The sequence below is a fragment of the Triturus cristatus genome, chromosome 10 (genome assembly GCF_964204655.1).
Source record: "Triturus cristatus chromosome 10, aTriCri1.1, whole genome shotgun sequence".
In the NCBI taxonomy this organism is placed as follows: Eukaryota; Metazoa; Chordata; class Amphibia; order Caudata; family Salamandridae; genus Triturus; species Triturus cristatus.
The window spans coordinates 803,795,265-803,809,044 of record NC_140593.1 but is presented as its reverse complement, the minus strand read 5'-3'; the positions used below and the strand labels follow the sequence as shown (position 1 = coordinate 803,809,044).

At 42.5% G+C, this 13,780-nt stretch overlaps 1 protein-coding gene across 1 annotated transcript in view; it reads right to left on the bottom strand.

The window, feature by feature from the left end:
- NME3 (NME/NM23 nucleoside diphosphate kinase 3) overlaps nt 1–13,780 on the bottom strand; it is a 149,327-nt gene that overhangs the window by 113,261 nt on the left and 22,286 nt on the right. The window lies entirely within an intron of this gene.

Genomic DNA, 13,780 nt, shown 5'->3' with positions numbered 1-13,780 from the left:
GAAGTACGGCCCTCCGCACACTCTACAGTCCATCCATACGGACTGAGGCCCCCAGCACATTCTACAGTCTCCATACATACGGACTGAGGCCCCCAGCACACTCTTATAAGGTCCCAAAGGCGAGACCTATTGGCTATGCCAATACTTGTTTGAATATATATAGTGTATACAGAAGCTGAGATCAATGCAGTATTTTATCCTTACAATGCGACTTTATATGCCTCCGCTCACGTGGAGGACCCCACTAGGATACATGACTTCCTAGTGTACTACTCCATGACATTAATGCACCCAATGATTGGAACTCGAAGACCCGATAACGGTCCAACAGATCAAAAAAACACATTCAGCAGATAGCGAGGGGCAAAACACCATGGTTAGATGGGCTTCCTGTGGAGTGTTTTTGCAACATATATACTGTTACCCGCTCCCAGGCTACTGAAGATGTGAGAAGCTGCTAAGTGCAAGTGTAGTCTCCCACCGTTGCTGAGAGAGACGCTGTTTGTGCTGCTTCCGAAACCAGGATGGGACCCCTTGGTGGTGACCTCCTATCGCCCTTTCTTGTTACTGAATTTAAACTATAAAATACAGGGAAAGGTGCTGGAAAATTGCTTTTTGCCCATAGTGCAGACGCTAGTGCACCAAGACCAAAATGGTTTCGTACCAGGGCAGAACACCTTCTTAAATCTCCACTGTTTACTTAGCGTCATGAACTGGGTGAGGCGCCAACAGACAGAACATTGGATTGCATCCTTAGATACTGAAAAAACTTTCATAATGCTGGAGTGGGTGTATTTAATGGGGGTACTATGAACTGGGACTAGAGTTTTGTTGCTTGGTGAGGCTCCCCTATAAGACCCCCATGGAGAGAATGCGCACAGGGGAAACGATATTGGACATTGTACATAAAGAAATAAGCACTAGACAGGGGTGCCCACTATCATCTTCGCGCTGGAGCCCCTGGCTTGCCTATTAAGAACAAAAATGTCAGAATAGGGAACACTGATAGAAAGGAACTGGCACATGATGCCTTTGTATGCCGATGATGCACTGATCTACCTTCGTAATGAGATTATAAGGAATGGAAAACTGGCGCTAGTCATTGAAATGTTAGAGAACTTTGGGATAGCGTCGGTGCGGAGGTTATTTGGGATAAGTCCTGTCTATTCCCATTAATCAAAATGCCGCCAGGCATCCAACAGAACTTTCTCACGGAGTGGCTGCAAATGGAACACGCAACCTTCAAATACCCTGGTTTCCACATTTTTCACAATGAAAAGAATCTGACTGATGTCAATTTGGGGAGAACAATGATGTCCATCCGACCCACCCTACCGTTTTGGAGGGCATTACCATTATCGCCACTGGAGCGTATACAGATAGCCAAGATGCTGATACTGCCCCAACTGCCGTATTTCTGTGCCATAATACTGGTGACACTGAAATCCCCTTTTTTTTTAAGAGAGACACAAACGCTACACACATCTTTAATCTGGGGAGAGGGCCGCCGCCAAGTGGCACTTAAAAAAATGATATGTTTTGCTGAGTAAGGGGGGCCTAGGAGCTCCCAAATTCAAACTTTACTACATTGTGGCACAACTCCAGTGGCCTATGTGGTGGATGGCGACGTCGCGAGACACGTATACATTAGAAGTACAATCACATCTTGGGAAAAATCCATGATACATTAGCTGATGATCCACGGTTGCAGGGCAGATGGACACCACTCCCTGATGACAGTAGCCAAAATGTCCTTGACGACACATTCTGAAAAAAACAGACCCCTACCATATGCACTGGTACTACTGTTGTGATCCTTGCCAGAGACAGATATGCTGGTAATACTGCACGATGTGAACCAATAGAGTGAGGCAGAAATACAGGTATGAGGGATTTGATTATTGATAGAAGCTTCAAAACATTTGAATAGATACTGGGTCTGGTCCAATTTTTTGTGCATAAATTGATGGGAAGAATAGTAGTACTCAAATGGGTTCTAGGACAGGCGGCACCAAGTACCTCGCCCTTGCTCCATGCCCTCTTCACACATGGCACCACCAGGCAGGCAATTAAGTGCCTATATGCCATCCTATTACAAAAGGAGGGAACACCATTGGGCATGCTAAAAGAATGGTGGGAAACACAAATAGGCCCAGGAGACATCACCTGATGAATGGGGCAACATAATGTGAAACTCATTAAAAAAAACTCTAGACTGTGATATACAAATTTAAATACCTTTACCACACATACGTGACAACAAAGTGCATAGGGCACATGCACCCAGGAGCATCGACACAATGCCCAAGGTGCCCAGTAAGTGAAGCAAACTTTATCTACATGGTATGTGCATGCCCAGAGATAGAACACTTTTGGAAAGAGATAGTGCGGAATGTCTCAGGGCTCATGTGGAGATTGTTCCCAAGAGGGACGAAGCGATGCATGCTGAGCATAGCTAAGTGTAACAAGAAAACTCAGAAGGGCTGCATATTCATCGACCTCGCAGTTGTGCTGGCAAAGAGGCGCATAGCAATGGCATGAAAAGCAGCTTCGGCACTGAGCATAGGGGAGTGACTACGAGATCTGCCGAAATAGACCTTGCGGAAATGGATGCATTGCCGGCTTCCCAGGTGGCGGGAGGCACGTGAATCAGATACACACACTAGGACGCCATCCTGGAGAAGATCTAGGCCAAATCATATATTAAGCCCCCCTGATGGGATTAATTTAGACACACAAATGACAATTGGGACTCGACCCTTAGGCAAAACTAGGGAACTGCTTGCAATTCCTCCCGATAATTGTCGCACCCCACAGAAGCGGGAGCAGACTGGGACCTGCCCCCCGTCCCATTCCCCCACTGGGATGGAATCTTGACCAAAGGGAACCCACACATTTGAGGGTCCTAGGTGACCCTGTGCAAACCCGGTCAGTGGATACCTAAGATCAGTTGGTTTATCGGTTTAATGTTTGAAACTGTTAGGCTTTCCTATGTATTGTAGTTAGCTCCTGTGACCACCATGCAGATGATTGGATCCCAAACAGCGCACGATTCGAACAAATGTCTGAGCTGTGTACTGATGCTACACTTACTTGTCAGACTGGTCTGTCTTCCACACTGTATTACCATTGTTATTAAAATAAATACAGAACTACAATGATAAAAAAGCCCCTCCTCTCCAGCAGAAATAGTTGACTTTTTCAAATCATTTAGACTAAACTTTCTTTTCTTGGATGTTTCCTCATTACCAGGACCCAGTATGGACAGTAACTCATTTGCGGATTCCAACCTATGGCAGACAAACATAATGTGATGGGTGTGTCTTGTGGTGCTGTACACGTGAGTGACACTGTCAAGGATCCCCCTTCTATCTTCTGATTAGTTTGTTCAGGGGGAGTTGACCTATACTAAACTGGAGCTACAGACACTTATTGCTAAGTGTCTGTAGCTCTAAATCAGGTTCTCCATTGGAACTGTGCCCTCCTAAGATCCTTCAACTGGCAGCCAGTATTATAAGTCTTCCTTTAAGTGCCATTTTGAACAAAGCAATCTATTTCGGGTGTTACCCAAGGTTGTGGAAAGAGTCTGCGGTTAGACCTCTTCTTAGAAACCCCAATCTTTACCCGAAGGACTTGAAGAACTATCACACCATTTTGTTGCTCCCCACACTGGCCAAGATCATGGAGAAGCATCTTAACCATCACTTGATGGCACACGTTGAGCAACAGGTCTTGCTGGACACTTCACAGTTCGGATTCAGATCTCATCATGGTACTGAAACAGCCCTTCTATCCGCAACTGGCAGTATCAGGCGTCTAGTTGACGAGGGGCAGGCTGTGGCCCTGATACTTCTGGATATGTCTGCAGCCTTTGATACCATCTCCCCAACCCTGCTCAATATACGCTTGCGTAAAGGATCTATGGCCTTGAAATTGCTCACGTCATTCCTTACGGACAGGTTCCAGATGGCGATTATAAGGGAACGTATATCTGTTTTTCCATGCCTTCTGGAGTCCCTCAGGGATCCTCCCGGAGCCCCCTGCTTTTTAGCTTGTATATTACCGGGCTGGCCAGGCGTATCCATTCCTAAGGTCTTCAGGTTGTGTCGTATGCTGACGACACACAGATCAATGTATTTATTTCTAAGGACATCGAGGTCATAGTGGCCAACTTCAACAACTGTATGAAGGCAGTGGCAGTATGGATGAGAAAGAACTGTCTGAAGCTGAATGGTGAGAAGACAGAGGTGCTGATGTTTGGGAATCAATCATAAGTATGGAATCAAAATTGATGGACAGACAGCCTGGGGACATGGCCCATCCCCACTAATTCAGCTAAACACTTACAAGAGTTATCCTGAACAGCGACCTGTCTTGGTTATTCAGGTCAATCATACTGTTTCAACCTGTTTCTGTATTATCAGAAAATTGCAGAAGATCCTTCCTTTTATCTCTTGCCATTCATGGAAACAGGTGGCCTTGGCTTTAATCTAATTCAGGATTGATTATTGTAGCACACTTTATCTGGACACCAATAAGACGACCCTCATTAAATTACAATTGCTGCAAAATGCAACGGCCAGGCTTACACTAGGCATCATCCCCAAATACATGTTAGTCACAAAATAACTGCATGAACTTCACTGGCTCCCTGTACAGAAGCGGGTCACCTTCGGGGCCATGGGCACTGTTCACAAAGCAATTTAGAGTGCCAGTCCGGGGTGTATTAAATCTATGTTACGATGGTACTCCCCAAGTAGACTCAATTGAACGGCAGGTCACAATTTGGAGGTCATCCCTAGAGTGAGGAAAAAGAGATGGGGAGGTTGAGTTTTCTTAGTCACGGCTGCCAAACTCCGGAATACCCTCCACCTCCATATGACCATTATAAAGTTGCATATGCCTTTCATGAAGGCCTTAAAACTGGGTTTTTTCAATTGTAACTTGCCTTTTACCCTTCTTGATCTGGCTATGAGCAAAGCTACTCTTGGGATTGGCTATAAGCGCCTTGAAGCCCTTGGGCAATTTGCTTTGCTGTATAAGCTTATTTAATTTCATTAATCAACCTACTACTTCACCATAGTTTAGAACTCTGGCTTTGGGACAGTATCCACAGAATCTGCTGTGCAAATATCCTTAAATGGAGAATCCTAAAGTGCTTGACCAACTTGTGTATTCTCCTCAGATTTGCCTTAGGAATGCAAGTCAGCAACAATCCCGTAAAGTCGTTTTAAGGTCATACCAACAAAATAAATCACCTTGAGACTCCTTTATCTTGAGCCTTACTTATAATAATTAGCTTAATTTAGCTGCACAGGCCAATTGCATCCTTCTCAATTGGCCACCCAGTGGATCAAAATTACATTTATGAGCAGAACACCTTTGCCAAATAGGCTAACTTAAAGAGAGTGGCAAGTCTCCCAAAGTTTCTTTTGAAGCTACTAGAACTCTAAAAGGGTTTTTAATTCTGCTTGCTGCAACTTGCTACGTGGTGCGTTCATTACCCTTAGTGAGGCAAAATCAGTTTACCCAGGGGCCATTCAAACGCTGGCATTGGCTAAGAATGCTCTCCTATTTCTCTAATGGGAAAATACCACCCAATTGGGTTTCAGTAAGTTTACAGTTTTACTATTTTATTGGGCACATAATATAATGCTGGAAACAGCACGTTCCTAATTGGAGTAGATAATTATTTCAATAATTGCCAATTGGTGTACAGGTCTGTCAAAGACAGGCTAGCTAATAAATAGGACCATGAATGCATCGTTTCACACAAGGATTCGAGATGTTGATAGATTTGTTTTAAATAATGTATTTTTCTCAGGTTCAGGATTATTAAGGGTGAATAATCGCCAGTTCCACGGCAAGCAGTGTTGATCAAATCTGGGCTGCCACGCTGCGATTGTTGGTTCTGCCATTTCGGTGATTAGACATGAGCAGTGCCTCTCATTCTGCAGCATTTGTTTTATTTAGATTTCTTGATGTGAAACTTACAACTAGCAAATGAAAACCACCCTGAAATAATTTATATTTATAACTCCTTCCACTACGTGACGAGTGACTCGGGGAATTATTTCAGTCAAGCTTTACTATCCAGACATTGTGCTTGTTTTTTTAATGGTTTACCTTTACTAAAAATGTTTCAACACATCTTTTAACAGTTGCTTACACATCTTCTCCTATTAAGAGTAGAATAATAGTATCCTAATGTTCACTTTTTAGAATGAAAACATTCAGTTCAGTTCAAAAGCTTTATTCGGTATGTAAAAATACAACCATATAAGCAGAACAAAACACATAAAATACATAATAGACTAAAATATCTTATACACTGAACATGACAAAAAACATTGTTTAAAGTGCATAGTGCTTCCTTGAGTAGTTCAGACTTAAACTTAGTTTCCAACAAAGCATCCACATTATATTTATAACAAAGTGCAGATCCCAAATAATGTATCTAGTATGTGCAAATATGCAAAAGATGCTAAGTATAGTAACAATCCCATAAATACAATATTCATCCAGAATTCGTTCAGACTACAGAGTTCATATCAAAGTCTCGGCGGTACCTAAATGTGCAAAGTACATAACAAAAATAGAACTAATCAACACAGACTATGGACTTCCTTATATTCATGCATTTTAGCACATAGGATGCCACAAAAAAACAGGTATCAGGGCTTTCTAGAGTTGTTAGGAACTTCATTGCTGATTTAGTGGAGCGTATCTTATATTTTAAAAGGATAGGTTTTAAATAAAATTTCCTAAAATGACAATAAAATTTGCAGAACAATAAAAAGTGACAGCAGCTTTGTTTTGAAATATTATCACAGGGACACAGCATATTAGATTTGATCTTTATATCCGGGAATGAGACTAGATGATGCACAATCCCAAGCCTTAGTCGGGTTAGGACAAATCTGTGCGAGTTGTAAGTCACAAACGCAAGGTATGTCTGAAAACCTCTCCTTAAATTCAAATCAAGGTAAGAAGCAACTGTTGCTAAATTGTTAGACTGATTCTCTCTAGCCGCATTCTTAAATGCTAGGAACTTCGATTTTATATCTTTCTTTGATATCAGTGCAGCTGCTTCGGGGTTCAGACGAATATTACAGTCAAACAGAAGGTTAAACCAGTAGTAAATATAGCTCAACCATGGTATACGAGACAAATTATCAAGTTTCAAACAATCCTTGATAATTGTTTGTGTAAATGCTGTCTCAGTTTTGGACCAGATGGAGCGCCAAAGTAGCAATGGGCGTAATGCGGCTAAGTCCATGATAAAGTCAATACCGGCTTCCATATGAGTTAAGATATTGGGAACTGAGGAGGGGGCACATAGCAGTTTCTTCAAAAACTTGTTTTCATCATTCTGTAAACCATTAACAGGATGATGGCCCCAAACTCCTGCTCCATACAAAGCGGATGAGATACACCTGGCTTTGTAGATAGCCAGCATGTCTTTTATTCTCCTTTGCCCTAATTTAGCCGCAAATCTAAAAATACTACTGGTATTTCTGTTCATCTTTAACCTCACATTCTCGTCCTCTTTTGTCCATTTCCCATCACCTGAAAATGTTATCCCCAAATAACAGAAACTATTGACCGATTGTATCTTCACTTTATCAATAAAGAAGGAAGAATTGAATTTCACCCTCTTTCCGCAGGTCATAACAAAAGTCTTGGTCTTATTGATTATCAGTTTCCTCTCTTTGGTAAATAACACAAATCTATCTATAAGGCGTTGCAAACCATTCTGTGTTCGTGATAAAAGAACTGCATCATCTGCGTATAATAAAATAGGGGTAACGCTTCCATCAATCAAAGGGGCGTCTGAAGATAATTTGCTTAAAATCAAATCAATTTCATTTATAAATAATGAAAAAAAAAACGGGGCCAAGACGCACCCCTGGCGAATTCCTCTTGCGACTTTAAAAAAGGGCGTGCATTCTCCCATGGGACCATAACGTACTTTACATGAAAGGCCGGAGTATAGCCGGGCCAGAAAGTAAACACACTCTTTAGGGGCACCCAGATCTAACAGGGTGTCCCAAAGGATGTTGTGGTCTACAAGATCAAAGGCACTACTTAGGTCTGCGAAACAAAGGAAAAGATTACCATCCTTAGCAACGGTATATTTATGTATAAGGAGGTCTAAATTAACACACTGTTCCATCGTCCCCAGTCCTTTCCTAAATCCGTATTGTGCCTTTGAAATTATCATGTTATCCTCGGCCCAAGTCTCGAGTCTATTTAAAATTATTCTACTCATAATTTTTATAGATGCATCTAATAGAGAAATGGGACGGTAATTACTTGCCTCAGACCTGGATCCCTTCTTAAAAAGAGGAATGATTATGGACTGACCCCAGGAAATTGGCATCTGACCCTCCACTGTTGCATTAAAGAACCTGGTCAGAATGGGGGCCCACAGATCTAACTCGGACTTATATAAATCCAGCGGGACTCCATCCGGGCCAGGCGCCTTTCCACCTTTACTGTTACTTAGGCCCTCATAAACCTCATCAAGGCCAATAGCCAAAGGCAATCTTGGCCAAGGAAACTCGTTGTCCAAATGGGAATCTAAAATTAACCTATCCGGATTAAAAATGTTTAAAAAGTGATGCATCCACGATTGACAGTCGACATGAGAGGTTATTTCAGGCACTAAATCATTTTTTAAAAAAGGACTATTTATAGTCTGCCAGTATAATTTACTATCATTTGTTTCAGCCGCACAGCTGAGATTGTACCAGGCCTCCTCTTGGAGAGCTTTTTTCCTTTTAATAAGTAATGTTTTATAAACAAAACGGCAGTTTTTAATTGTTGTGCAGTTTCGTGGTTTGGAGCTCAACGCGTGTTTTAAAGCATGGAGAGCCTGAGTACAGCTTTTATCAAACCAACCAATGTTGATTACTTTTTTCCCCTTATGTGGTTTTGTGAGTAGGTTGTCGATTGTTTCATTGATAATACATAGGTGGTTTAGTATAACATGCGAGTTTACCTCATTGCCGATACAATAGTTTACCTCCGTGTTACATTTTCTTAAAACCTCCTCCAACAACTCGTGTGGGACAACCTTCGTCCATTTAATCCTAAACCCATTAGGTCTTACAGCCTCGATATGGTTAATACGATCGTTAGCATCCATATTTTTGTAACCCCAACAGTGCAATGATAAAGAGATACTGTTATGATCACTCAAAATTTGCTCATTAACACACAAGTTGGAGTATGCACAATCATTAGACAGTAAAATGTGGTCAATATATGAATTAGCTCCTCTACCAGTAAAAGTTGGACAGTTTTCGTTAATGCTGTTCTTCGTACAACTTAACATATCCAAGTCAAACTTAGCTAGCATCATATTAAGGGCAGTGCCATACGTACAATGTGAGAAGTGTAAACAATCGTTTTCCTCCATGGTACCACTTTCCCTTCTTAGACCACATAAATTACTCGAAGCAAAAGGACAGGGACCTATATTGAAATCACCCAACCAAAGGACTATAGATTGGTGGCCTATAACTGCCTGTGACCTCTCAATTTCTTTTTCAAGCTGAATCAGGATTTTACCTCTGTCAGCAGTGAATACATTATTATAAAAATTTATCAGCAACAAATCTTTCCCTTTGTCAAACTCTAGACATAATACCTGAGAATAGACGTCCACTGAAACACAACTTTTAATTTTGCAGGAATTTAGTTTAGTGGATATTAAAAGCAAGAGACCTCCTTTAGCTCTTCCAGCAATCGAACTCACTGCATTCAAACTATGTGAGACATAACCCTCAATAAAGATAGGTTCCTCGCACCACGTTTCCTGAAGACATATTATATCGTACCCTATGTTAATAAAATCCTTCCACAAAGGGGAATCTAATTTCCTTTTCAAACCAGCAATATTCCACGTAACAACGCGGTAACCTGTATCAGGATCACACTTTGCCACTGTACAATCGTTTACTGGATCTACGAAGGAAGAATCTGGATTTAAAAGGGAGTCTGCAATGGTACAATAGTTCTGAGTCTTTTTAATTCCTATGTTCTCTATAACAGCATCCACTTTATAGGGTTCAGGTGGAGGGGGCGAAGGAACAGTCATTGCTTTATCAAGAATGCCACAAATAACTAATTTCTCATTCGAATCCCTGGTATTATCGGGCAGTCAGTCGTTTTCCTCCAATGAGGACAGGGCAGAGTATCGGTTAGAAAGGGGGAGGGTATAATCCCTTTGCCTGCTGAGTTCCTCATTATTGTGTATATTCCCTCTATTAAAGTACACCGGGGCTCTCAGTGGCAAGAATGGAGGGTAACCAACCCCACCCCTAATTAAACCGGGTTCATACAGCTCAACCTGTTGAGGCCGTGGCAATTGCGGACCATTCAAATAGCTATAAAAATAACCTAGAGGCCTAGCAGAGACTAAATTAACTTGGTTGGGTAGGGAGGCGGCTCTTAGGAGGACGGTTGCCACATGTTGTGGGTATTTAAAATTGACTAGTATACAGTCCCCTGTGGTAGTTTTCCTACCTTCCCCTATCCAGCCAACTCTGCGGGTAGACAAAATATCGTTAGACAATGCCAACGGGAATCCACAATTTTTATTGAGCCAGGCAAGTGACTTATTCTTTAGAGAGTCATGAGTTTCCTGGCTGGAGTTGAGCATACTGGAATCGACCTCCGGAACGTTGATCAATACCACTGTGTAAGGAGCACACTGTGGTGGGAGGTTAGCGATATGGTTTCTCTTGTGTTTAATATGCCCAACATTTCCCTCGGCTGCAGGCTTCTGAATATTATTTGGGCGTGTAAGTGCAGAGAATGATTTTCCTGATGAAGTGGCTATAGTGGAAGATGATGGAACTGGTGTCACAGTGGATGGCGCATTTATGGGCCGACTTAACTGGCTACTGTCCCCCAGAGCCAAGGAAGCTCCTATACTGTGAATACCAGACGGGTGCAAAATAGGTTCCATGGCACCATCTGTTGGTTTTTGGACCATAGGGGCCAAAGCGGCCAATTGGGGGGTTAACAAAGGGGAAGATCGTTTTTCATAGGAAGCCAAGAGGCCCTTTAAACTATCTACTTCTGCTGAAACTGAGTCTAACTTCGCCAGCAAAGGACTGATTAAAATCTCTAATTTGGTCTCAAAAATTGAAACCAAATGTCCTATTGATGCTGCATGCAGAAAAACCCCCTCTGCATTATCGTTAGTCCCCAATGTTTCTTTTGGCAAATCTGATATTACCCCCCTGCTTGATTGAAAAGTACCCTGCTTTTTTGACTTATGAGTCACCACCCTCTTCACTGGTGCTTTCCTGCACGCCCGCACTTTCCTCTGCATAGGAGAGGGAGTTGGGGTGGTTTTGGAACAGGATGCAATAATCAATGGGATGGATGAATTAACTGGGGAAATGGGTTCGTCGATACTTCCAGCATTATCCACATCAAGGGGTACATCAGCAATCACATCAGCATCGTCAGTATTAACCCTACTGCTTTCAGCGAAAGATGTTTCGGTATTAAGTGCTAATGCGTCCACTAGGGAAACTTCAGAGTTAGATCTGCCCAGTGAAAGTCTCCGATCTTTATTGATCTTATTTACGATTTTTACCAGGTAGTTGTCCATAGTCCTCTTTTCCCCTGCGCCGGATTGGTTAGAAGACTTGGACTTCGGCATGAATGATGGCAAATGCAGTAACCTTTAAGACAGATATATATGTAAGACTGATCACTTACAAGTTCGTCGAAAATCAAAATTCCGTGGCCCTGCCCTGCCTCGGACGGCCACAGACGGTCCCGCCCTTGTCCCGGGCTTCTCCCGGCGCTACCCGCGCGCGATCCCGCGACGCGGGAGCAGCGTCGTTGCATTAAGCGCCTCCTGGCGCGCAATTAGGGCTCAGCTGGGTTTGGCTCGCTGGGGCTGCTGGGGCGTGTAGTCCCGTCTCCCCACCGCGGCCGCGATAGGTGTTGACGCGGCGGCGGGAGACCGGGACAGCTTGAGGCAGCAAAGCTACGGGAGCAGGCAACAGAGTCCGCACCACCAACAAGGGACAAAGTGCAGGTAAGTTTTGCTTCAGGAAAACATTCAGTATTCATCATAGAGAAATTGAGAAAGTCGAACAGATACTAAGACGGTACAGCTTTATGAATAAAGGAGTTTAGGCATCAAATATGTCTTCAAAGAAGTTTTACTGCAGGAGAACTATTTGTGGTTTTCGGAGTAGCTCCCCTCCGTTGGACAGACTATGTGTTAATTGAATATTCTTTATTGGTGCTTAAGAAAGAGCCCAATCACAAGCTCAAACCATCAGGGAATCCCAATGATAACTAGGGCAAACTATCCGCAACTGAAACTAATTAAGTAATTTCATCCCTCTCCAAATTACAGATTTCTTAGGGTCATAAGTTACCACAGAACAGCAAGCGTAACAGCTTCTGGTACTGGGTGAAGAAGTAAGGAACAAGTCGTGAGAGTGGTTAACCCATCTAAATTTTCATCCTTGGAGTCGGAGTCTAAACCATAATCTGTACAAAATGTTGCTTTCAATGCCATATCCTACACAGCTTAGTGAGGGTATTACTCCTCAAGAGTGAAGTTTTGTATGTGTAGAAGATGTTTTATGTGTTTTTGTGTAGCGCAATGTTCACCCTTTCACTACCATCTTCGAGCCATTTGCATCATGGAGATTTCTCAGGACAAATAAACAGGAGGGATAAGAAATATGTTTATGGTTCCGAAAAAAAATATGTTGTTTAGAACACACCCAAATCGAAACTAAGGTAAGTGAGGGAATGCTCTCTCTGCACAGAAAAACAAGAATTTGCAATGCAATAGGTCTCGCATTTGCGAGAGTTTAAGCTATTGGCATTGTAAATGACAATGCCTTTTATTTATCTGTTTTGATAATTAACACATAAATAAAAAGCATTGTCATTTACAATGCCAGAAGCTCAAACTCTTGCAAATGCGAGACCTTTTCATTTCAAAGAATCGGCAGCCTTGTCCTGGGCTGCTTGGAAAATGAAAGCACGCACGGCGCACTGAATCTTGCAGGAAAGCATGTCGTGCCAGCAGTAGGAAAAACTCATTAAAGAAAATAGAGCTTACAGACTAAATAAAACATACCGTGTAACAACAGAAGTAAAAGGGCCAGTCCTCATGGGAGGTTACAAATGAGAACAAGGCGGGACTAACAAGCCTATTAACACAACAGAAGCCAGGATTTACAAAGGTCAATGACACAAGCCAATGAAAAACATGGGTGGGGAGTGGGCGGAGCTTCAAATCCATACTCGAACGCCTCGCAGAGCAGCGCATTTGCTGCCCACGCTCGACCTAAAAGGTAATAAAACGGTTCTTCTTGTATGTGGTGCAGATAATGAGAGTGCTAGGGGCCGTCAGCTGAAGATGTAGACATACAGACAATGGTGGCAACTGAGAAAGCGGATAAATGGAATAGGAGAAGGGGCTAGAGAAAGAGAGTAAAAGTGTGGGTAGTTGCAGGCCATAGAGGGATTACGAGAAAAGAGGATGCAGTGGAAAATCCGGTTCGGCATAAGTGTCACAAGTCTGATCCAAAGATTCATAGGGGAAGAAAGTACCATCGGGACAAAATAAAATGTAGTGGAGAAAACATAGGGGCTGTACTAGAAATCAAAACAAACAAAAAATAATCTACAACTCAGGAAGAAAAAGAGCTTGTGACTGAAAAAGAGATCAATAATTTTCAGTGGGCCATCAACTGCCCATCCAGCTTCGACCTTAACAGATTAC